Source organism: Vulpes vulpes, chromosome 13, assembly GCF_048418805.1.
Source record: "Vulpes vulpes isolate BD-2025 chromosome 13, VulVul3, whole genome shotgun sequence".
NCBI classification, from domain to species: domain Eukaryota; kingdom Metazoa; phylum Chordata; class Mammalia; order Carnivora; family Canidae; genus Vulpes; species Vulpes vulpes.
Window position 1 is genome coordinate 27945475 of NC_132792.1, and position 24727 is coordinate 27970201.

At 36.7% G+C, this 24727-nt stretch overlaps 1 long non-coding RNA gene and 1 pseudogene across 1 annotated transcript in view; one reads left to right on the plus strand and one right to left on the minus strand.

Annotated features, from left to right (window-relative positions):
• LOC140595149 (uncharacterized) overlaps positions 1–24727 on the minus strand; it is a 283810-nt gene that overhangs the window by 218499 nt on the left and 40584 nt on the right. The window lies entirely within an intron of this gene.
• Positions 508–2967, plus strand: LOC112916975 (heat shock protein HSP 90-beta pseudogene; annotated as a pseudogene).

Sequence of the window (24727 nt, forward strand, 5' to 3'; positions counted from 1 at the left end):
TAATATTCAATTCAATATGCTGGTTACACTTGTTATAATGAAGACTAGACATGACTTACATTTATTAGTTGGGTGAATAAACATGACAGTGAAGCCAACGACTCTTAAAGCTCAAATCTAGATGCCTCAAAAAAAATCAGTATGGTATTTACCAGAGAATTCAAATAGGGGCACGGTGAATAAAAAAAGAATGGGATTGATCTGATGCTCTCAATATTAGTGAAGAGATCTTCTAAAATATTTTATCTCATCATTTTTGAGGCAAAATAGTTAAATCAATGTTAATTGGAAGCACTGAAGTTCATGCTGAAGGTTTGCTTTTAAAATCAAGGAGTGTGGGATTTCTGATGAGAAGTTTTCCATGTCTTGTTATAAGAGAGTAAAGCTTTTAGAGGGACTGTTGCTATCAGGAAGATAGACATCATTTTTCCTGTTTTTTTTTTCAAAATTTTTCCATGTTCCTGTTTTTACAAACAAAACCCTTGGACATTAAATCCAAAACAAACATTAAGACGACTCTGAGGAGTCACCCTCACGCAGCCTTGGTGTGGCATTGTAGCCGGACGCAGTCCCTGCCCACCGTGGTCTGTAGTGCTCGCAGCTCTTCTCCTTTAAGATGCCTGAGGAAGTGCACCATGGAGAGGAGGAGGTGGAGACTTTTGTCTTCCAGGCAGAAATTGCCCAGCTCATGTCCCTCATCATCAATACCTTCTATTCTAACAAGGAAATTTTTCTTCGAGAGTTGATCAGTAATGCTTCTGATGCCTTGGACAAGATTCGCTATGAAAGCCTGACAGACCCTTCCAAGTTGGACAGTGGTAAAGAGCTGAAAATTGACATCATCCCTAACCCCCAGGAACACACCCTGACTCTGGTGGACACAGGCATTGGTATGACCAAAGCTGATCTCATAAATAATTTGAGAACCATTGCCAAGTCTGGCACTAAAGCATTCATGGAGGCTCTTCAGGCTGGTGCAGACATCTCCATGATTGGACAGTTTGGTGTTGGCTTTTATTCTGCTTATCTGGTGGCAGATAAAGTGGTTGTTATCACAAAACACAATGATGATGAGCAGTATGCATGGGAGTCTTCTGCTGGGGGTTCTTTCACTGTATGTGCAGACCATGGTGAGCCCATTGGCCGGGGTACCAAAGTGATCCTCCATCTTAAAGAAGACCAAACAGAATATTTAGAGGAGAGACGTGTCAAAGAAGTGGTGAAGAAGCACTCCCAGTTCATAGAATATCCCATCACCCTTTATTTGGAGAAGGAATGAGAGAAAGAAATTAGTGATAATGAGGCAGAGGAAGAGAAAGGGGAGAAAGAGGAAGAAGATAAAGATGACGAGGAGAAACCCAAGATTGAAGATGTGGGTTCAGATGAGGAGGATGATAGTGGCAAGGACAAGAAAAAATAAAAGACAAAGAAGATTAAGGAAAAATACATTGATCAAGAACTGAACAAGACTAAGCCCATTTAGACCAGAAACCCTGATGACATCACCCAGGAGGAATATGGAGAGTTTTACAAGAGCCTTACTAATGACTGGGAAGATCACCTGGCAGTCAAGCACTTCTCTGTAGAAGGTCAGCTGGAATTCAGGGCATTGCTGTTCATCCCTCATCGGGCTCTTTTGACCTCTTTGAAAACAAGAAGAAAAAGAACATCAAACTCTATGTCCGCTATGTGTTCATCATGGACAACTTCATCCATGGTGTGGTTGACTCCGAGGACCTGCCCCTGAATATCTACCAAGAAATGCTCCAGCAGAGCAAAATCTTGAAGGTCATTTGCAAATATATTGTGAAGAAGTGCCTTGAGCTCTTCTCTGAATTGTCAGAAGACAAGGAAAACTATAAGAAATTCTATGAGGTGTTCTCTAAAAACCTAAAGCTTGGAATCCATGAAGATTCCACTAACCGGTGCCGCCTTTCTGAGCTGCTGCGTTACCACACTTCCCAGTCTGGAGATGAGATGACTTCTCTTTCAGAGTACGTGTGCCATATGAAGGAGACTCAGAAGTCCATCTATTACATCACTGGTGAGAGCAAAGAACAGCTTGCCAACTCTGCTTTTGTGGAGCAAGTACAAAACGGGGCTTCGAGGTAGTGTATACGACAGAGCCTATCGACGAGTAATGCATGCAGCAGCTCAAGGAGTTTGATGGGAAGAGTCTGGTCTCAGTTACCAAGGAGGGCCTGGAGTTGCCTGAGGATGAAGAGGAGGAGAAGAAAATGGAGGAGAGCAAGGCCAAGTTTGAGAATCTCTGCAAACTCATGAAGGAAATCTTGGATAAGAAGGTTGAAAAGGTGACCATCTCCAACAGGCTGGTGTCTTCACCCTGCTGCATTGTGACTAGCACCTATGGCTGGACTGCCAACATGGAGCAGATAATGAAAGCCCAGGCATTCCGGGACAACTCTACAGTGGGCTACATGATGGCCAAAAAGCACCTGGAGATCAACCCTGACCACCCCATTGTGGAGACGCTGTGGCAGAGGCAGAGGCAGACAAGAACTACAAGGCTGTCAAGGACCTGGTGGTGCTACTGTTTTTTTTTTTTTTTTAATTTTTTTTTTAAATTTATTTATGATAGTCACAGAGAGATAGAGAGAGAGAGAGGCAGAGACACAGGCAGAGGGAGAAGCAGGCTCCATGCACCGGGAGCCCGACGTGGGATTTGATCCCGGGTCTCCAGGATCGCGCCCTGGGCCAAAGGCAGGCGCCAAACCGCTGCGCCACCCAGGGATCCCGGTGCTACTGTTTAAAACAGCTCTGCTCCCCTCTGGCTTCTCACTGGAGGATCCCCAGACTCATTCCAACCGCATTTACCACATGATCAAGCTAGACCTGGGCATTGATGAAGATGAAGTGACAGCAGAGGAACCCAGTGCTGCTGTTCCTGATAAGATCCCTCCACTTGAGGGTGATGAGGATGCCTCTAGAATGGAAGAAGTTGATTAATTTTTCCTTGCAGACCTTGTGCCCTCTTTATAGTGTCCCCATGGCTCCCCAGCAGCCCTGAGTGGCCCAAGTTCACCTGGTTCCCTCTGCTGATGTCTATTGGATTTTTTTTCCCTCCTGTCTTTGTTCGAAGCAGGAAAGAAGGGCCTTAAGCCCTAGCCCTCATGACATTTGACAAGGGGTTTGGATGTGTATTGTGGTGTTTGTTTGGATGTGTATTGTGGTGTTTGTTTATTTTGTTCTGAGATTAAAGTATGCAAAATAAAGAAGACACAGTTTTATACACACACAAAAAAAAGACGACTCTGAAAGATGGAGAGAAGATAGCAGACCAGCAAGAGACTCAAGTCAATATGGTAGTGAATACCCTGGGTTTTCTTTTCGACATACATATTCCAGACTTTGAGCCAAATAAACTGGTAATCCTGAAACAGTAATGCACACACACACACACAAAAACAAAGTTTGCTCTCTTTAGTCAAAGGACAAGAACAGGACAGTTAGCAAGAAAGAAATTTAGAAAATAACTGCTCTGGGGCACCTGGGTGGCTCAGTCGGTTGAGCAACAGACTCTTGGTTTTGGTTCAGGTCATGATCTTATGGGTTGTAAGACTGAGGACCCCCCATCCACACATTCAGGCTACAAGCTCAGCAGGGAGTCTGCTTAAAATTCTTTCCCTCTTTGCTCCTCTCTTGACTTGTGCATGCTCATTCTCTCTCTAAATAAACAAATAAATAAATAAATAAATAAATAAATAAATAAATCTTATTAAAAAAGAACTGTTCTGTTCTAGCCAAACACAACAGAAAAAAAAAAAAATACTGGGACCTACTTTACTCAAAATAACAATAGCTGAGCAGGGAGTATGGACTTCTACCTTTGACAGAATGTAATGAATCATGTCACAGAAGGCTAACTAGAGGACTGGAATTTTTATCCCCCAGGTGGTAATAAGAGTCACAGTGTTAGTGGAGACCATGTGGGGAACCTGGATTTCTACCTCCACCCTGGGATAACAGATGTATGCTTCTCTCTGCAGTGGAATGACACCACAGGAATCCTGGTAGAGAGTCAAGATTTTTACTACTGCCCAGTAATAATGAGGTAAACCCCTACCATGGTGTCAGGGGAGACCTGGTGGTGAGTTAAACCTCATCCAGCAATAACAAGGAGCACTCCCTTCAGGTGACAATAGAGGCTCCCACCTGACAGCACTCCTTTCTCTGTACAGGAAGATAGCCAAATGAGAAGGTGTAAAGAAGATCTAGATTCTCATGATACCCCATGTGTCCAAAATTTGATAAAAAAAAAATCACTTGCATACCAAGAACCAGGAAAATTTCTAAATGAATGAAGAAAGCCCATCAGTAAGTGCTCATAATGATATGAAAGAAATGGAAGAGTTGTCTAACAAATATTATAAAGCAATCATCACAAAAAAATGCTTTAACAAGCAATTACAAATTTACTTAAACAATTGTTTATAAAAATAGAGTCTTAGCAAAGAAACAGAGGTTTAATGGACAACCAAATATAAATTTTACCTTATTTTTTTCCAAATGTAAATTTTAGACTATAAAGAAATCTACATCAAGACACATGTCACAGCCAAACTTCGGTAAACTAAAGACAAAGGAAATACTTGAATCCAGAGAAACAATATCTTACCTATAGGAAAAAAGCAATTCAAATAATAGTATATTTCTTATCAGAAACCACAGAGGCCAGAAGGAAGTGGAACAGAATCTTTCTTTCTTTCTTTTTTTTTAAGATTTTATTTATTTATTAATCACACACACACACACACACACACACACACAGAGCAGCAGAGGAAGAAGCAGGCTCCATGCAAGGAGCCCGACGCGGGACTCGATCCTGGGTCTCCAGGATCAGGCCCTGGGCCAAAAGCGGTGCTAAACCACTGAACCACCCGGGCTGCCTGGAACAGTATCTTTCAAGTGCTGAAAGAACTGTCAATCCAGAATCCTATACCTAGTGAAAATATCCTTCAGGAATGAAGAGGAAATTAGACATTCTCAGATAAAAGAAATATAAGAGAATTTGTCTCCAGAAGGCCTACCTTAAAAGAATGGATAAAAGTAATACCCTGAATGGAAAGGATGTGATTAAAAAAAATAAATTATTAAAAAAAGAACCATGGAATCTCAAAAAGGAAGAAAGACTACACTGAGCAAACATATGGATAAATATAATAGGCTTTCCTTCTCCTCTTGAGTTTTCTAAATTATGTTTGAGAGTTGAAGCAAAAATTATAAAACTTTCTGGGGTGCCTGGGTGGCTCAGTTGGTTAAGTGACTAACTCTTGGATTCAGCTCAATTAACAATCTCAGGATCATGGGCTCAAATCAGGCTCCACACTCAGTGCAGAGTCTGCTTGCAATTCTCTCCCTTTCCCTCTTCCTCCCCCTCTACGCCCCTTCCAGAGCTCCCTCTCTCTAAAATAAATAAAATCTTTTTAAAATTATAAAACTGTCTGATGTGATTACAAACATATGTAAATGTTTAAGACAATTATAAACAGAGGAGAGTAAAGGGATAAAATAGGAGGGAAGGTTTTTATATTTCACTCCCATTGGTCAAATGATGACAACAGTAGACTGTTAAGTTAGGTAAATATAATGTAACACCTAAAGCAACCATTGAAAAGGTTATACAAAGACATTCTCAAAAACACTAAAGATATATCAAAATGGATATCTTAAAAAAAAAAACACTCAAGTAACCCCCAAAAGACAGGAAAAGACAAATGTAGAAATAAAACCAGAGAGAACAAAGAGAAAACAAAATGACATTTTTTTTTTACACCCATGAGAGTAATAGATGGGAGCATACAACCTCTTCCACAGATTCTGTATCTCATTTCTGAGAACAGTTTCAGTCATGGGACATTGCATTTCCAGTTGCTGTGCACTCTATTATCTGACTGCTACACAAACACACAGAACTCTCTAAGGACAACTTAATTCATTCCAAGCTGCCTTCCCCACAGTTATTGCAGGGAAGATAAAATTGTGCTGTGCCAGGCTTCCACTGCCCTTGTACAATTCAATGTCCCCTGGACACATCTTGGGAGGTGTTCTGTCCTGGACTAACCGCATTGTCTAAGAAGTTCCTGGGAAGTATCTTTTTTCCTTAAACTGAAAGGAGTGGGCATATGTCAAATTACAACATAACTAAGTTAATCCACTCTGTAAAAATAACTATAACAGTAAAAAATCAGATCAACCACTTGGGATAACCCAGAATTCTAAGAATAGTGTTTCTAGAATCCAAATTCCCCAAATGGTTCATTACAGTGTTCTCCTTTAGGAGGAAGAAGAAGAAAAAAAAAAGCTTAAATGACAAATGCCGTTAACACTGATATTGTGATTTTGTTGACAGAAAACATGAGTGAAATAACTCCTCGTGATATTCTGTGGTTCCCTGGCATTTACAGTGATGACAGGCATAAATGCTTGGTTTTATTGAGGAAGTTGGTACATGGGATTTGGCAGATTTACAGAAAGCACTTACTAAATATGTAGTAACAAGATAATTGTAGAAGGCCCCTCTAATAAGACCATACTCAGAATCACAATCTCAGCTTGGGTGGTCTAGTATAATTAATCACACTAAATTATTCCTTAAAACTCTTCAAAACTGATGGCTACTTAGTCTCTTGGTCACCTGTTATTTGGTGTATCTTGATAACTATGGAGTATAACACTTTAAAGTTATTAACATCACTATGATAAAAGTCAAATTCTGTTCTTCAAAGAAGTGATACTAACTTTAAGCAGATATCTGCAAGGGCAGGTTGAAATTCACATTCTTCACCTTCACAGTTCCAAGATACTGACAGGAGGTTGGAAATTGGGTAATTAAGTATTTGAAACTAACTTCTTATAATCAGGCATGCCAATTGCACTTTGATCCCAATTTTTTGAAAGCCATAGTTCTTTTCCACTTTTTTTTTCTATAGTTCTACTGAAACCCATTAAAACTAAGCAATATGGAAATCCTTCACATACACACACAAAATAAGGTGAATAGAGCTTGGAAACAAATATTTCCTCCTTTCATCTACTTGAATTCCCAGCTTCTTATTTCCCAGTATGATTTTCAGGTACAACATAGAGACTAGAAGTCTGGTAGATCTAAGACCTCAAAATTGGCTGTAGTATAGGACTAAATATTACTAGTGTTTATAGGAAGCAAATTTAAAAAAAAAATAATTAAAAAAGAATCATGTTTCCCAAATGGCAAGACAAAAATATTTAGTTTCCTTCTAAGGGATTTTAGGTGTGTTTCCAGGCTCTTACTTTTACTCTCTCTTTTTTGACAGTTTTTATCTAGGAAGAAGGGTGGCAGAAATGTTAACTCTTTGGTGGACTTAGGAGAAAAAGCATTGACATATATATGCCCATGTAACTTACATATATAGATCCACGGTTCCCACCCTCTGCACACCTACTTTGCTTTTTGTTTTTTGTTTTTTTTTTTTTGCACACCTACTTTGTAAAATTAGTTCCTTCTCTCCCTATTGGAGAGAAAGTTATGTAATGGATTGTTAAGAAAAGAAATTATCATGGAAGAAATGTTCCATTCATCACAGGACTTAATGTGAGAGAGAAGACATGTGTCAGGAGCAAATATGTATGACTTCACAATACTCAATACAGAATGACACAGATAACAGCTGTTTGTAACACATGAGGGCCAAGTCTCTCAGGATTTTGTAAATAACAGATACTAAAGAAGATACAATAATCATTGTAGTTTATGTTCTTGGACTCCCTTAAATTTTTGTGAGAGATAAAAAGAAACATTGAAATTCCTGTCTGTATCCTGCTTATCTAAACTCCAACCATGCCCTGAGGGTAGAGGGAGAGGTTACATTAAGATACTGAATGAAAATCAATGGAGGTAAATGTGAAAGAGATGAAGAAATGACATAATTCCAGAGTTTAGACATTAACTGTATTAGACATTTTTAATACATCAGTTAATATAACACAAACAGAAGTAAAATTTTAGATAGATAAACTGAAAGTTTATCCATTTCTATGCTGGCATTTAAACCCATGAGTATCCACTTTATTCTGGTTGTGAAGTAAAGATGAATTTATGGATTTCTAGGTCTACACCTTTATTTCCAGACTCTATATCACTAAGAGAGTACTTTGTTGCTTTTCCCAAAATTCATATTCAGGAAGCATCCTGACATTTGGTTAATATACACCCAAGAGTTTCTATGAACGTATGGCTCAAGATTCTGTGTCAAAAATTCCCTTTTTCAGGAGTTCTTTTTATCTGTCCCAGTAGTATACACTGTTTCTAGATAGCAAGTTCTATTCTGATGTAGAGCATTCATTGTCTATCACTTTTTTCTTTATATTCTTCCTGTAATGTAATAGCTACAATTCTTCATAGAGCAAATTTGTTTCTTCTGTCAGGTACTAAGCACAAGAAATGGGAAAACAAAACAAAAGTGAACATCCTGATGTAAATAAGATATTCTAAGACATTCAGAGTTTTTAGATGCATATTAGGAGAGTTAGTCACCACACTCCTGATACTAGTGACAAGAAATAATAGATTGTTATAAATGTTTTAAAAAGGAAATAATTCATCCAGAGATCATTTTTGTGTGTGTGCACAGTTTAAAGTAAGGACCTAATTTTATTTTTCTGTTTAGAATGAGCCAATGTAGATCTGAGATAGCTGTCTAGAATAGTGGTTAAGAGAATGGACACTGAATCTAAACTGCCTAGGATGAAATCCCCACTTGGGAATTATCAATTTATCTAATCCCTCTGTGCCTGTGCCTCAGTTTTATCATTTGTAAAATGATGCTATAGATATCACCTATTTCACTTGATTGTTATAAGCCTGAATCTATATGTATTTCAACATTTGGAGCAGTGCTGGAACACAGCAAGCATCCGATAAATATTGGTGGTTGTTTTTGTTATTATTATATGTCAACATTATTTTTAAAATAATTATTTCATAACTGTTTTCAGTAGCTAATCAGTCGTGATCAACTTCTCATGTGTACACAGGCATGGTTTCAGAATGTCTATTCTATTATGATAGTCTATTTGTTCCTATGCTAATACTAGAATAATTTAATTATTACATATTTGATATAAACCTTTATATCTTAAGGGTAGTTTCTCATCTTTACTCTTCAGATGGTTTTAGATATTTACTATCTAAATCCTATACCTTGGAATTTTATTTGGATAGCATTAAATTTATATGTTGGATTGGGAAGAAACATTACCTTTACGATGCTGTCTTTCCATTCAGAAATACAGTACATCTCTCCATTCATTCAGATCTTTTTTGGGTTTCCCTAGAAGCGTGTTTAACTATTTATCTGTAAAAGTATTACCCATTTTTGTTAGGCTTATTACCATTGGTACTTTGGTTTTGTATTTTCTGTTTAATGATTACTGGTAAAGGGGAAAGCTATTGATATTTTAGGATGTAATGTGCCACTATTTCAGATTAATTTTGTGGGGTTTTATTATACACATTTTTATATTATGTTAAATTGTTGAATTTATCAAATAATTTTTCTACATCTATCAAGATTGTTATATGATTAGTTTCCTTTATTCTGTTAACATATGAATTAAATTAATTTTCTAATGCTAAATCCATTTTTAATATTGGCTGATTTTGTATCCAGCCATCTTGCTAAATTTTTACTTCTAATAATTTTCTTATTCTTATAAATATTTTACATAAATAATTACATCAACTCCGTTTCTACCCTTCATACTTACTCTGATTTTTCTATTGCAATATGAGCTCCAGTATTATACTGAGTATTAAAGATAATATTTAATACTATTTTTAAAAATGTAAAAGAATACTGCAAACACGCAGTATCAGGGAAAGTTTTTTTTATTTATTTTTTATTTTTTTAATTTATTTTTTTATTCATGAGAGACCCAGAAAGAGACAGAGACATAGGCAGAGGGAGAAGCAGACTCCCTAAAGGAAGCCTGATGTGGGACTTGATCCCAGGACCCGGGGATCATGACCTGAGCCAAGGGCAGATGCTCAACCACTGAGCAACTCTGGTGCCTCCAGGGAAGGATTTTAAGTAAGATATAAAAGCACAAACTATGAAGGAGAAGTTTGATGGATTTTATTACATCTGTTGACAGACCCAGAGAAAAGATTTGCATTTTGCAAAAAAAAATGTATAGAAATTATAAGGATCTCCAGCAAATGAGCAAGAATAAAATGAGAAACCCAATAGTAAAATTGGCAGAGACTATAAATATGCAATCTATAGACAGAAAAACTAAATGCCAGATGTACAAATAATGAAGTACTCATCCTTATTGCCAGAGAAATATTAAACTAAAACAACAATGAAATAGTACTTTCTACCCACAATTTTGACAAAAATAAAATGCTGAGAAGTATCAAAGTTAAAACTAAGATGTAGGGAAGTAAAAATCTTCATGCAGGCACGTATGCTGGAATAGCAATAGTGAAGAGAAAATTGGAAATAAATACAAAAATGACTATGGATTTACTCTGAACCTAGTGATTATAATCTTATAACCACAATGTCTCCCAACCCCAATAAAAACTTCTGCTGGTAAAGACATAGAGAAAGGATGTTCACCACTGCAGCTAGTTAAAAACAAACTAAATATCCATTAATAGGGCAAAGAGATAAAATACATATAATTAAAAAGAATGAACTTGTTTTACATACATTGACATATAGATTTCAAAAACATAATGTTGAGTGAAAAAAAGTAACAGAATATATCAAGTAAGACCATTTGTGTAAACTGAAAGCACATACCTAAAACAATAATACATATTGCTTATGGCTATACATATCCACAAATAAATACACAAAAAAGGTGGTTTGTAATGACTCACATTAAAACAAAAGAATAGGTGCCTATGGTAGGGAAAACAGATTTGGAAATGGGCAATACAGGGAATAAAGAAATTATATGAAAAAAATATATATAAAATGGAAGTTGAGCAGGGATTAATGATGTCCTTTGGCTAAACTGAAAATTGTCATCAACCCAATTCTATAAAAGTAGTATCAGAAAAATCTAAGCAGCAACAAGATAGGGAGGAAGGGAAAAAAATAAATGAAAAAGGAAAAATAATAGCTATAATGAAGGCCGAGAATAATACCATGGAGAGAGAGAGAAAGACAGAATGAAAGGAAAGGAAGAAGGATGGAAAGAAGAAAGAAGAAAGAAAACAAGAAAAAAAAAGAAAGAAAATATTTGCTTTAGTTCTTGACCAGGGTGTGGGTTGTATGAAGTAAACTTAATGAATTTAATGGAACTATCACAGAAAATTTAAAGAACTGGTAGGAGAATCAAGCACACACCTTTACAGTGAGAAGTATCTGATACCCTCTATCCCCAACTATAGCTGTTTTGCCAATTCTGGAAATCTGGAGGTCTTTTCTGCCTAAGCAAACCTTTTGGGACTCTTTCAACTGGCTTTTTTAAAAAAATTGTTTATTTATTTATGATAGTCACACAGAGAGAGAGAGGCAGAGACATAGGCAGAGGGAGAAGCAGGCTCCATGCAGGGAGCCCGACGTGGGACTCTATCCCGGGTCTCCAGGATCGCGCCCTGGGCCAAAGGCAGGCGCTAAACCACTGCGCCACCCAGGGATCCCATCAACTGGCTTTTTAAATGGATAAGCAATACATGTAGCGCTATATTTTAGGCAATTGTTCAAGTTTGGTGAATCATGGAGATTTTCTAATTTCAGTCATCAGTAGCACTGCTTAGTGTAATCTGCACTAGTGTGACTGATGTTTTCTCAAGAGGATATTGTCCCACCCTATGGAAGCTCCACTGAATCCTTTCTACTCCCAAATAGAAAATCTGGTTGACTAAATTATCTTATTTCCCTACAGTCAGCTTTAGATTCATAACAGGAAAAATATTTATGCAACTGTGGTTAAACCTTTGGAAAACACACAACTGTGCAAAGGAAAAAAAAATAAAAAAGGAGATGACGGTAGTCTTGACTAATGTAATAGGAGGAAGTTGAACTGGCTTGGTAGGAGTTATGAAGAAACTATATGCAGAGACTCACAATTGTTAATTGATTAACAATTTCATGCAGTCCTGAGAAATTAGAAGTTTTTGCCAGTAAGAATACCAATCTCCCAAGTAAGGAGCGTTTATGTGATCATTTTTTGGCCTTTGTGAGAGCTGCAATGATTACCTCTAAATGAACAAGACTGTAGAAAAGCCATAAAATATTTGTGCCTGTTCTAACTTGCATCATGCCCATACAGGGGGCTCCCATGAGGGGATGAAACTCTACAGTCTCTTTTGAAATGGCACTATGCAAAGTGAATCTTTCATTCACTGACATTTACTTCAAAGTCCATTTCTAAAGCCAGGGCTCTGACCTAGATACCTTGAACTCTCCTCCCCTAAACTCTATCTGCACATCTATGTGCAAACAAACACCTAAATGGAAGAAAATCAAGATCATATTAGGCCCATCCAGGTCTCTGAATCTCAAATGCCAGATGACTTTAAAAGGAACTGATTAGGACTGAGAAAGAAAGGATCTAAAATCTGAGAAAGCCTTCCAATTTTGCCATATCCTAAGCTCTGCATTGCCTCAGTCGATCCTCACAACCAAAACAACCCTGAATAGTATGTGTTATCATTATTACCCTATAGTAACAGAGGAAGAAAGCTCAGAGATAAAATATCATGCTCGTAATAGAAAGCAAGGAACTATCCACCTTCTTTTGAACTTCACACACCATGCTCTTTCTTCTGTGAAATGCTCAGAAGAGTCAATGGAGCAGAATCCAACAATAAAATCACTTCACTAGCCATGGTTATAGACTTCAAGTCAACCATTTCTGGCTCCTTCTTTTTTGATGAACAATCAAGGTAGTAATCTTTTTGTTTTGTTTTCTCTCTCTCTCTCTCTCTCTCTCTCTCTCTCTCTCTCTTTTTAGATTTTATTTATTTATTCATGACAGAGAGAGAGAGGCAGAGATACAGGCAGAGGGCAAAGCAGGCTCCATGCAGGGAGCCCAATGTGGGACTCGACCCCAGGTCTCCAGGATCACACCCCGGGCCGAAGGCAGTGCTAAACTGCTGGGCCACCAGGGCTGCCCCAGGTAGTAATCTTTAACTGATATTTTGTACACCAATAAAATGAGAAAGATGACCAGAAAGTGTTTAAAGTTTTTCTAAGTCTAACCCATTTTGTGTATTTCCTTCCAAATTCTCAATGAAGATTTCTCATGCATTGTGGCTGCCTTGATAGGGTAGCTTATTCAACAACACAGACTTTGCTTCTTATAGGACAAAATAAAACAGCTGCCCACTGCCTCGGACCCCCAGGATATCTTCCCAAAATTGCCTGGTTTATTTTACTTCATGATTTCAGAAATGTCTCCAACTATTGATATTTTAGAAAGGTAGGAATATTTGGAATATTTGAGAGAATATTCTAAAAATTCTGACCTCGATCCTTGTCAAGTCAAACCCAACTACAATTAATTTCTCTTTCATATTCAAAGCAAGCTGAGCAATTTGCCTTCTACTTGCAGAGACCAAGCAACAATGAGGATTTTTACAGAAGAGAAGGTCCAGAACAGCTGTTCACATGTCTGTAACAGGAGCTCAGGAAGTATTCCTACTGTGGGTCTCTTTAGAATCCAAACCTTCAGGAGTTTGCTTAAGTGTAAAAAATCTATCATTAGTCTTACTTTGCTTTTGTCTTCCACTTATTTTTTTAGTCATGCACACAGCAGCAGTGTTCATTTGTAGCATCTGGAAATGAAGTAATTAGTAGGGAGAAGATAATTTGTGGGATGGACAACAAGAACAACCCACTGAATAGGTCCAAATAGAATCTTCCAGCCCATGCTTCTATGATACATTTGTGTTTAGGCACCATAGTTTGTACAGGCCAAATCCTTTTCCAGGGAATTTGGGCTCCATGCATAAGAATAAAACCTCAGTATACCCTATATTCATTGCTAAAAAAATCTCCTCTCTTTGCCAGAGTGGTCTTCTTGGCCTCATTCATGCCTCTTTCTTACCCCTTTCCTGAAGAAGCAGTTCTCATCATCTAATTATTACATTCACTAAATTGTTGCTTGTTATGAAATGAAAACTCTTCCAACTTGCACTGAGTTCCAATGAGTTAAACAATAGTTTATTATTCTCATAAGAGAACACAGAGAGGGGAGGTAAATAATTGAGTAATTATGGAAAATAGAGCCCAGAGCCTCTCACGGCCCTCTAGTTGACATTGAAAACCTTTTTAGTAAACATACACTAAGCCCTCTAGGTTTCAAAGTTAATGAAGTAAAGTAATATTTCTGCTACTCATTCTAAGTTGAAAATAACACTCTAGTGACAGCTGAAGATCACAAATCCCAGACTTCAGGGGAATCTTGAGACATATTTACAGAAGCATGGCAAAACTTGATGGAATAAAAATACTGCATCTTTTATACTGAAAGCATCTCATCTATAAATTCATTTCTCAATTATAAAACTAGAAATGCCAGCTCTGATTCACAAAAATGATTAACAAAGCATCTGTAGAATCAGAGGCTTCAAGTCACACATTTGAATCACTTAAGTACAATGAAAAAACATATAAATACTGGGATACTACAACATATTCAGCACTATACAGACCGGGGGCAGGGGGAGTCAGTGATATGCTGTATGCCTTCACCTAAATGGAGTAAAAAGAACTTCTATGAAACTGCTACAAAGGATACCTACCACACTTTTTGTAGAAGATCAACACTGTGGCAAATTTTCCAAGAATAAGATATGAACTGAACTGAGTCTTGAAGGATAAACAGAGGGGTGTATGTTCTTGGTGCTGGGGAGAAAAGGCAAGTACAGACAAACTGAACTGAATTCAATTATTCAGAAAGTATGTATTGAGCATCATTATCACCAAGCATTCTAGTAGTCATAAAGCATCAACCTACCCTTTCTTTGTCCTAGAAGTTTATCAGTAGAAGCCAATGCTCAATCTTTTCTTGATCATTTTCACTAAGTCATGGAACTCTTATAAACATCTCATTTTGTCCTATCATCTTAGTGTACATAACAAAAATATAGATGATTGCCATATTCAATGGCACAAATAAAGTTAATTCAAAAGATTCTAAATCAGTTCAAAAAGATTTTATTTTAAGTCCTCCATCTGAAGGTACAATAGTTTCAGAAGAATAAAGTAAATATTCTGATTCTGGAGTAGGCAGAATGGATTGTTACTAAATTTTGTATATGAATCTATATGCAAAAGGGAAAAAGATTCAGTATAACTCAGGTTTACAGACTGAATTCCTTTTCTCTTTCTTTCTTTCTTCTTTCTTTCTTTCTTTCTTTCTTTCTTTTCTTTTTTTACAAACTCTGTTCTTAAGAAACCTGAGAGTTCACAGGCATACATCCATTTCTGTAAATGTTTATTTTTTTAAGATTTTTATTTATTTATTTATTCATGAGAAACACACATCGAGAGGCAGAGACACAGGCAGAGGGAGAAGCAGTCTCCTCACAGGGAGCCCGATGTGGTACTTGATCCCTGGACCCTGGGACCACTCCTTGAGCCAAAGGCAGATGCTCAACTGCTGAGCCACCCAGGTGTCCCTTCTGTAAATGTTTAAATGGCACTTAATTTTATAAATATAATTTGAAAAAAATTTAAATTATAATAAAAATCCATTTATTATACACCAGATTTTGAAACATGTAAGACCAGCAATCCTAAACTTGCTGGATTGAATTATATATACCTAAGGTAAGAGTCTTTCATAAGACAATTTTCATGGAAAGAGCTTTCACTGAATTACTTGTTCTGTAGAATCTCCAGGTCATTTCAGTGGCTAACATTTATGGGGTGTTTACCAAATGATTTTGCTAATACTTATGCTAAGGATTTTATATGAGATGATTTAATACTCACAACAATCCTATGAAATGTACACTATTAATTCCATTTTGTGATGGGATAAATGAAGCTTAAGAGAAAACAGTCAACCTAAAATCACAAAGCTAGTAATAGTGAAGCCAGGAATAACACCTAGAAAAGTCTGACAGTAGAGCCCAAACTCTTGACCACTGACCTAGTATTGCCCCTTGAGATATTTATATGGCAAAATCTGGCAAATTTGGCACCAGCTAAGTGAATATCATAAATTCTTGCAATCAGTGGTAATAGAATAATGTCTATCCTCAACCATTTATCTATTGATAATATATAGATTGGCTACAAGCAGTTTTCTTATTTTTTGCACAAATTGCTTTTCATACTTAGAGATGCTCAGAGCATTTTGACTCTCATGTACACTGTTTATCACATACGAGAATTATGAAGAAAGTAGAGGAATTCTTTAAAGAGGTACCTTGTTTATAATTCTTTATTCTTTAGCTAAACATTATTTATTTTTATGTTACTGATGCTCAAGATATTTTTTTCTCATTGCTGCAAAGATGAGCCATTTTGAATGTGTACTCAACTGTAAGATCCCCAATTTTCCCCAAGGAAAATTCTTGATAAAATAACAATGTGGAAATTGAATCTTAAAAGCAAAATAAGGGACGCCTGGGTGGCTTAGTGGTTGAGTGTCTGCCTTCAGCTCAGGGCATGATCCTGGGATCTGGGAGCCATCGGGCTCCTTTAGGGGAACATGCTTCTCCCTCTGCCTGTGTCTCTGCCTCTCTCTCTCTCTCTCTCTCTGTGTGTGTGTGTGTCTCTCATGAATAAGTGAATAAATCTTTAAAAAAAAAAAAAAGCAAAATAAAAGAGTCCCATGTCAATTGCTTTTAGGTCACTTAGACTTATGAAAATGCCTTGATTTTAGTCCAGCCAGGATATATCACTGGCAGCTTCAAAATTAATTTACCATTTTCCCACAAAAGCTTTAACTTATCACCTTCCAAAATCTACTGTCTGGAGAATCAAGAATGCAAACTGTATTTCATATCCCTTACACCTCAAGTTTATCTCCCCCATTTAGATGATGTGACATTCTGCCAAAATTTTCAGACTTACTAAATGCATTTTCAACAGCCCAGGTTCAAGTAGCTAATTTTCTCTAAGAGGTTTTCTGTTTTTCCTTACATCAGACATCAGCAAGACATCCTTGTATAAACATAAACTGTTAAGGAGAGTTTTCAGATTTCAATGACATCATTTTTATGTATTACTTGGGAGATTTTGTTTATTATTAAAAACCATTTTATTTTTATTCTGATAACCAGACACATGGTTTTAAGTATCCAATTCATAGTAAAAAATGAATGATACTTATTAAATGTTTTATTTTCATAAAACTAGATATTTAGAGGTTTGATATATCCCTGAATAAGATTCCTCTGTGTTTTCACCTTGGAAAAGTGTTAAGAGTTATGGCCAACAGACTGATCAAAAATAAAAGAGAAAGGACTCAAATAAATAAAATAATGAATGAAAGAGGAGAGAGCACTACAAACAATTAGAAGAACATATGAGCAACTATATGCCCACAAATTAGGCAATCTAGAAGAAATGGATACATTCCTAGAGATGACTAAACTACCAAAACTGGAACAGGAAGAAATAGAAAGCCTGAATAGATTCATAACCAGCAAAGAAATTGAGATAATCAGGAATCAAAAATCTCCCAACAAAAAAGAGGTGAGGGCCAGATGGTTTCCTAGGGGAATTCTACCAAACATTTAAAGAAGAATTAATACCTATTCTTCTGAAGCTGTTTCAAAAAATAAAAATGGAAGGAAAACTTCCAAACTCTTTCTACGAGGCCAGCATGACATTGATCTCAAAACTAGACAAAGATCCCGCCTCAAAAGAATTACAGACCAATATCCCTGATGAACATGAATGCAAAAATTCTCACCAAAATACTATCCAATAGGATCCGACAGTATATTAAAAGGATTATTCACTATGATCAAATGGGATTTATACCTGGGCTACAAGGGTGGTTCAACATCTGCAAATCAAAAATGTGATACACTACATTAATAAAAAAAAGGACAAGAACCATACGATCCTCTCAATAGATGCAGAAAAAGCATCTGACAAAGTGCAGCATACTTTCTTGATTGAAAGTTTTCAGTGTAGGGATGGAAAGAACATATCTCAACATCATAAAAGCCATATACAAAAAGCTTGCAGCAAATATCATTCTCAGTGGGAAAAACTGAGAACTTTTTCCCCTAAGGTCAGGAACACAGCAGGGATGTCCACTATCACCACTGCTGCTCAACACTGTACTATATGTAAGTCCTAGCCTCAGCAATCAGACAACAAAAAGAAATAAAGAGGACCCAAATCAGCAAAGTCAAACTCTTTGCAGATGACATGATACTCTATATGGAAAACCCAAAAGACTCCACCCAAAAATCGCTAGACCTCATACAGGAATTCAGCAAAGTGGAAGGTTATAAAATCAATGCACAGAAATCTATACACTAACAATGAGACAGAAGAAAGAGAAATTAAGGAGTCAATCCCATTTACAATTGTACCCAAAACCATAAGATATCTAGGAATCAACCTAACCAAAGAAGCTAATGATCTATACTCGGGAAACTATAGAATACTCATGAAAGAAATTGAGGGAGATACAAAGAAATGGAAAAACATTCCATGCTCATGAACTGGAAGAACAAATATTGTTAAAATGTCTATGCTACTTAGAGCAATCTATATATTCAAAGCAATCCCTATCAAAATATCATCAACTTATTTCAGAGTTGGACAAAAGAATTCTAAAATTTGTATGGAACCAGAAAAGACTCTGAGTAGCCACAGGAATATTGAAAAAGAAAACCCAAACTGGTGGCATCACAATTCTGGACTTCAAGCTTCATTACAAAGCTGTAATCATCAAGGCAGTATGGTACTGACACAAAAACAGACACCTAGTTCAGTGAAACAGAATAGGGAACCCAGAAATGGATGCTCAACTCTATGGTCAACTAATGTTTTACAAAGCAGAAAGAATATCCAATGGAAAAAAATCTCTTCAACAAATAGTGTTGGGAAAATTGGACAGCCACATGCAGAAGAATGAAACTGGACCATTTCCTCACACTATACACAAAAAAGGACTCAAAATGGATAAAAGACCTAAATCTGAGACAGGAATCCATCAAAACCCAGAAGGGGAACACAGGCAGCAACCCTCTGTGACCTCAGCTGCAGCAACTTCTTACTAGACACATCTCCAAAGGCAAATGAAACAAAGACAAAAATTAACTCATGGGATTTCATCGAGAAAAAGCTTTTGAGCAGCAAAGGAAACAGTCAACAAAACCAAAAGACAACTGACAAAATGGGAGAAGATATCTGCAAATGACACATCAGATAAAAAACTAGTATCCAAAATCTATAAAAAACTTACCAGGGCAGCCCAGGTGACTCAGCAGTTTAGTGCCGCCTCCAGTCCAGGGCCTGATCCTGGAGACCCGGGATCGAGTCCCACGTCCTCTGTCTCTGCCTCTCTCTCTCTCTCTCTATGTCTCTCATGAATAAATAAAGTCTTAAAAAAAAACTGACCAGACTCAACACCCAAAAAACAAATAATCCAATAAAGAAATGGGCAGAAGACATGAACAGACATTTCTCCAAAGAAGACATACAAATGACCAACAGATGACATGAACAGACATTTCTCCAAAGAAGACATACAAATGACCAACAGATACATGAAAAAATATTCAACATCACTTGGCATCAGCGAAATATAAATCAAAACCATGATGAGATACCAACACATATCAGTCAGAATGGCTAAAATTAACAAGTCAGAAAATGACAGGTGTTGGCAAGAATGCAGAGAAAGGAGAACACTCATACACTGTTGATGGGAATGTAAGCTGGTGCAGCAAATCTGGAAAACAGTATAGAGGTTCCTCAAAAAGTTGAAAATAGAGCTACCCTATAACCCAGCAATTTCACTACTAGGTATTTACCCTAAAGATACAAATGTAGTGATTCAAAGGGGCACCTGCACCCCAATGTTCATACAACAATGTCCATGATAGTCAAACTATGGAAAGACCCCAGATGTTCATTCAAAGATGAATGGATAAAGAAGATGTGGTGTGTGTGTGTGTGTGTGTGTGTATATATATATGATGTGGTATATATGTATACACACACACACACTATTCAGTCATCAAAAAAAAATCTTGCCATTTGCAGCAATGTGGATGGAATTAGAAATTATGCTAAGAAAAATATGCTAATCAGAGAAAGAATTATCATATGATCCCACTCATATGTGGAATTTAAAAAACAAAACAGAAGATCATAGGGGAAGAGAAAAAAATAAAACAAGATGAAATCAGAGAGGAAGACAAACCATAAGAGACTCTTAATCATAGGAAACAAACTGAGGGTTGCTGGAGGTGAGGGGGCAGAATAGGGTAACTGGGTAATGGACATTAAGAAGGGCATGTGATGTAATGAGAACTGGGTATTATGTAAGACTGATGAATCATTAACCTTTACCTCTGAAACCAATAATACATTATATGTTAGTTAGTTGAATTTAAATAAAATATGAAATTAAATAAAATGATAATCCCTTAAACCTAGAAAATTAAAAAAAAAGAGTATGGCCAAAAGTCCTGGAATATTAAAATGTGATCTTTAAATTATTGGCCTACTGTGGGCAGAAATGTTATTTTGAACAGCTTTAAGACCTATACAGGAAAGCTATTGTAGGACTTGGAATTTATAAACTCAAGAACCTAACAGGACTCAAAAATATATGAACTTATCTTTGTTCAGGGCTAAGGGTATACTTTTTTTTTTAATACCTTTCTTTTTTTTTAATTTTTAATTTATTATTTATGATAGTCACACAGAGAGAGAGAGGCAGAGACACAGGCAGAGGGAGAAGCAGGCTCCATGCACTGGGAGCCCAACATGGGATTCGATCCGGGGTCTCCAGGATCGTGCCCTGGGCCAAAGGCAGGCGCCAAACCGCTGCGCCACCCACGGATCCCAAGGGTATACTTTCACTTCAACATTAGGTCAGTGTGGGAGAGGCAGTAACTGTTAGATTCACTAGCCATTTATCTTTTGTACCCTTCTTTCTGCACCTCCTATTTTATGATCCCTCATTTTACAGTTAATTTCAGATCTCGTATCCTACAAAGAATTCTCTCAGTACATGATACTTACCCAGAACAACTGGGCCTACCATTTGCTTCTTTGGTAACAGGTAAAACTACAGGCTTTGATTCAAATGAAAAAAGTGCCAGCTTTTAGCAAAAAGACTTCCTCTTTCAAACTCTTTCCAAAAAAAAAAAAAAAAAAAATTAAAGTTTTTAATGAGAGGGAATGTATTTTAGATAAGCTCAGGGAGTAAGGAAAGTCAAAACCAGAGAGAATGGGGCAAAACTCCATTGCTCTTTTCTCTCTCTGCCTAACAATGGACCTCAGATGCAGATGCAGTAATGAGAAATGGGCAAAAAAGGAGATTAAATAAAGTTCCAGCTTTCTAGCCAGAAAACGAGCAATGTAAACATCAGGAAACTGAAAAGTTCTGGAGTCAGGAAGGAGCTTCAAAAAGTAACACCACAAAATTATTTATGAACTCCTGGACTCACCCCCAAATTGCACATGAATGGATCAGATGTTAAACAGCATAACAAAGACTACAAGAACTGAACTAAGAGCTATGTCCCAGATTGGCCATTGAATGAATGGTATATACATGGGACATATCAGAATAGTATGTCAAAGGCTTTGAAAATAAAACTGATATTGAAACCACAACCTACAGAAGACTGGTCAGAACTTGTGATCTATACTACTTGGGTCGGTTGCCTGTTAAACAAAAATATCAACGTTCTCCATAGGATTTAAACAAGACCAAGAGACTCATAATATTACATTCAAAATATCCAGAATACAACCTGAAATTATCCAGCATATAAAGAACTACTAATACTTCAACTTGCATGGCAAAAGACAATCAACAGATGCCAACACTGAAATAACACAGATATTGGAATTATTGGACAAAGGCTTCATTTCAGCTATTATAAAAATGTTCCAATAAAGGAAAATATTCTAGAAAAAAAGAAGAAAAAATGAAAAAAACTCAGCAATAACAGAAGTTATAAAAAAAGAACTAGATAGAAATTTTAGAAATGTAAAAACCAATAACCAAAATTTAAATTTACTGTAAAGGCTCAATAGCAGATTGGAAATGGTAAAGAAAAGAACAAGTAAACTTGAACACAGATCTACTGATATTTTCCTAGCTGAAAAACAAACTGGGAAAAAAAAAAGTAACAGACCCTCAAGAACTTACACTAATTACCAAAATATCTAATATTTTAGTCACTGGAGTCCTAGAAGAAGCGAAAGAACCCATGCTCAAAAACATTTTAAAGATATGACTAAAAACGTCTAAAATATAGTGAAATGCACAAATCTTCAGATTCAAGAATCCCAGTGAATCTAAACAGGAGAAACTTACAAATCCAAGAAACATAAATTGCTGAAAATTAAAACAAAAAATTTTAAAGTAACCAGAGTAAATGACACATTATTCATGAAAATAACTCAAATTCATCAGAAAACATGGAGACCAGGGGAGCACCTGGATGGCTCACTCAGCTGAGTGTTTGATTCTTGATTTTGGCCCAGGTTGTGATCTCAGGGTCATGGGATCAAACCCTACGTTGGGCTCTGCCCTCAGCAAGGAGTCTCCTTGTCCCTGTCCCTTTGTTATTCCCCTGCTTACTATCTGTCTGTCTCTCTCTAACAAATGAATAAAATCTTTTTAAAAATGAAAATAAAAAATCAAACATGGAGGCCAGAAGAAAGTTAACATTTTCAAAGAGCTGAAAGAAAAGAATTGTCAGCTCAGCACACTATACACAATGAACATATCCTTCAGGAATTAAGGTGAAATAAATACTTTACTAGAAAAAAGAAAACTAAAAGAATACACTTGCAGGAGATGTGCACTGAAATAACTGATAAAGATTTTTTTTGACAAAAATAAAATGATAGCAGAAGGAAACTGGAATGTTAGAAATAAAGAATAATAGTAAAAATGGCAAATATATGTGTAAATATAATATTCTTCCCCGTAAGTGTTATTCTTCCTTCTCATGTTCTTTAAATTATTTGTTTTAGGAAGCATTTTTAAATGATTCCAAGTGTGATTCCTCCTCCATGATATTCATGCCTTTCAGTAATTCCCTCTCCTTGAATATGGGTTAGACTTAGTAACTTGATTCAAATGAATAGAATATGGAAAAGTGATAAAAATGTCACTTCTGTAACTGGAGTACCAAAGACTGTGACCTCCAGCTTTTTTTCACTCAGCTGTACCATTTTGCATTCCCATCAGCAATGCATTAGAATTGTAATTTCTCCACATCCTCACCAGTATTTGAAATTGTCAGCATTTAAAATTTCAGCCACTCTAATAGAAGTGTATCTCATTTTTTTTACTTTTTTTAATAAATTAATTTTTATTGGTGTTCAATTTACCAACATACACAATAACACCCAGTGCTCATCCCGTCAAGTGTCCCCCTCAGTGCCCGTCACCCATTCCACCCCACCCCCCTACCCTCCTCCCCTTCCACCACCCCTAGTTCGTTTCCCAGAGTTAGGAGTCTTTATGTTCTGCCTCCCTTCCTGATATTTCCCACACATTTCTTCTCCCTTCCTTTATATTTCCTTTCACTATTATTTATATTCCCCAAATGAATGAGAACGTGAAGTGTATCTCATTTTAATTTTAAAACCAAGATACAAAATGGTATAGCTGCCTGGTAAACAGTATGGCAGTGTCTTATAAAGTTAAATACAATATGGCCCAGTAATCCTCTCCTAGTTATTATAAAGAAACGGTGGGGGAGATCCCTGGGTGGCTCAGCAGTTTGGCGCATGCCTTCAGCCCAGGGCGTGGTCCTGGAGTCCCGGGATCGAGTCCTGTATCGGGATCCCTGCATGGAGCCTGCTTCTCCCTCTGCCTGTGTCTCTGCCTCTCTCTCTCTCTCTGTATGTTTCTCATGAATACATAAATAAAATCTTTAAAAAAAAAGGAAACATATTTATAAGAAACCTGTATAAGAACGTTTATATCAGCTCTAATTATAACTGCCAACAACTGGAAGTAATTATACATGAACAGATAAACGGATAAATACATTGTGGTATATTTATATAATAGAATATTACTCAGAAATAAAAAATAATGAATTATTGATATATGCAACAATGTGGATGAATTTCAAAGGCACCTATTCCCAGGTAAAAGCAGCCAGCCTCAAAAAGTTACACCTTCTGTGACTCCATTTATATGGCATTTTCAAAAAGAGAAAACTGCAGGGACATGGAATAATCAGTGGTTGCCAAGGTTTAGGTGAGGAAAGGGTACAAATAACATGAGGAGGATTCCTAGGGTGATGAAATAGTTCTGTATCCTGATTAGAGTGGTATTTATGGAATCTATACATGTGTTTAAATTCATATAACAGCAAAGCAAAACAAAGTCAGTATTATTATATATTCATTTAAGTAATTTTTAATTTAAAAAAAATTATAGTGGAGACAGGAAGATAGCTGTGGAGAGGAGGATCCTAGGTGCACCCTGTCCCATGAATACAAGTAGATAAGTATCAAATAATCTTAAATCCCCAGAAATTGACCTGAAGACCAATAGAACAAACTCCACTATTAAAGGA